Source organism: Thalia democratica, chromosome 8 (genome assembly GCF_965202585.1).
Source record: "Thalia democratica chromosome 8, ktThaDemo2.hap1.1, whole genome shotgun sequence".
Taxonomy (NCBI): domain Eukaryota; kingdom Metazoa; phylum Chordata; class Thaliacea; order Salpida; family Salpidae; genus Thalia; species Thalia democratica.
The window spans coordinates 11030066-11032325 of record NC_139172.1 but is presented as its reverse complement, the minus strand read 5'-3'; positions in this window follow the sequence as shown (position 1 = coordinate 11032325).

Genomic DNA, 2260 nt, shown 5'->3' with positions numbered 1-2260 from the left:
TATTTTAAATTATTATACAAAGTTTTATGAAAATTTTGTACAATGACCTTTGCGGGCCAGTCATTTTCATCCGCGGGCTGGATTCCTTAGCTGATTCACGTTTCACATCGAAAAACTATTAAAGTTACAATTTTTTTTTACATATTTGAACTTAATTTGTTAAGTTAAAAAAGAAGAAAATTTAATTGTTTTTTGGTGGGGAACGTGCATCTGCTAAGTATTTTCATTCTAGTTTTGTGTTAACCTCGCTTTATAATGATTATTATATAAATAGTTTTAATCTTTTCTTTTTTTTTATGTGAAGATTAATACTATTTGTTTAGTAGTTTATTTTTTAATGTTTCAAAAAACATTAAATGAATAATTGCCAGATATTAATTACTTTGAAAAGATTTATTTAAGTACTGACATGGTCTTTGACCAAAACTTAGTTTGTGAAATAAACCTTGAAAGAATAAAATTTCATTATTTCTCCTCTGGTAGTTGAGATCTTTTTATTTGTTTTCTAAAAATCAAAACATGTTATAATTGCCAGATATGATAAATTCTGTTTCCTATCAAAGTAAATAAAATTATTGCTTACGAAGTAATAATCAAATAATTATGTACATTTCACAAAGATCACATTAGCTAAGACCTAAATGGATATGTAAACCTAGTATAGAGGATATTTTTGATATTTATAGAAAAAAACTATATTACACATCATAAAACTTGTAGATTTAAAATGATAATTAAAATCTAAGTGCGAAAAGTGTTAAAGTCTGTCATTCGCTTAAAAATTAATGTTTAATATTTAGTTTAATTATTCAGCATAGGACTTTACGATTAAAATTAATTTGTAAAACTTTATTTATTATATAACTTATGTTTGTTTAAAGTCAAAAAACATGCCTATAAATAAGTTATGTTATCTTATACAAAAAAACAAGTAACTTTATTTTCTAAAGTAAATAGAGAAAATTTGTAAATAAAACGCTAGTACTTAACTATTTTCTATGATTTTTTTTATTTGCATGCTTAAATTTAAGCTTACTTTTTTATACATGCATTTATTTTGTTTATTCTTTTGGTCACTTTAAATATATACTTGCATAAGTAATTCATATATTTTAAATATTTTTGGTGTAAGGCTAAAAAGAGAATAAAAATCTATTTTATACAAGTTATTTTAATAACTAGTTTTTATCACTAAAAAAATCAACATACTTTTTTTAATTTATAACAAATTAAAAATCGCAAGTTATTTTTTACTGTGATCAGTGCATTGAGTTAAACCACGGTTGGAAACTTTACTGATTGGCTGAGCAGATTTACCAGAAAAAATATTTTGCGGGCCGGAATTACTAAAAAGTGTCTTAGCGGGCATTAATTTTTGAAGAACCCAAAATTAAATCAAAATAAGAAAAAGTGCAATTAAGTAATCATTTTAGAAGCACAAAAAACAATTAAATTAAAAAAATATATCAATTAAAGTATCTATTTTATTAGGTTTGCAAAATACCTTTCCAAACCTAAAAAGTATTTCTGGGCTAGAGTTTTCTTTTAGCCGTACGTTGCCCACTCTAACGATAAAACTGATGTAAAAGAATATTTAATGTTCAACATTTTATATAGATAATTTTTTTTATTAATGTCTTATGTATAGTTTTGAGTTTGACACTGCGAAGCAGATATGCTATTTGCCACAGTATAGAAGTAAAGTGTAAATTTGTTTTCAAGGAAGAACGTTTACAAATGAAGCATTCTTTAAATCTAACGGTTCTAAAACTTTGTTAAGAGTAAACTAATTCTCAAAATATTAATAACATATACACAGTTTGGTTTACACAAACCAAAGTTATATCAGACTGGTTATGAGTGTATGGCCATTGGTCGCACAATTACTCGAGCATGATATTTTAAGTTAGATAAACATTTCTGTACTATATAAACTGTTATAATTCTTATACACGTGAGAACTCTGAATTATGACAACCGTGCTGCGAACTTCAGCACGAAGTATTTAACCTATACATTAATAAAGGAATGAAAAAATTACTAAAAAACCTTTAAAAAAATTAAATGTTTTTAAAATTTAATTAGCATAGTAAATTGCACAAAAATTCTGTAAAGTTTTTAAAAATAAACATAACAATTAAATAAACTAACAGAAAAATAAATATATGTATAAAACTTAGTGATTTGATTATAATTCAAGAAAAAAAAGTTTAATTAGCAGAATGAATTTTTTAGTTAAACTTGTTTTTATGAATACAAA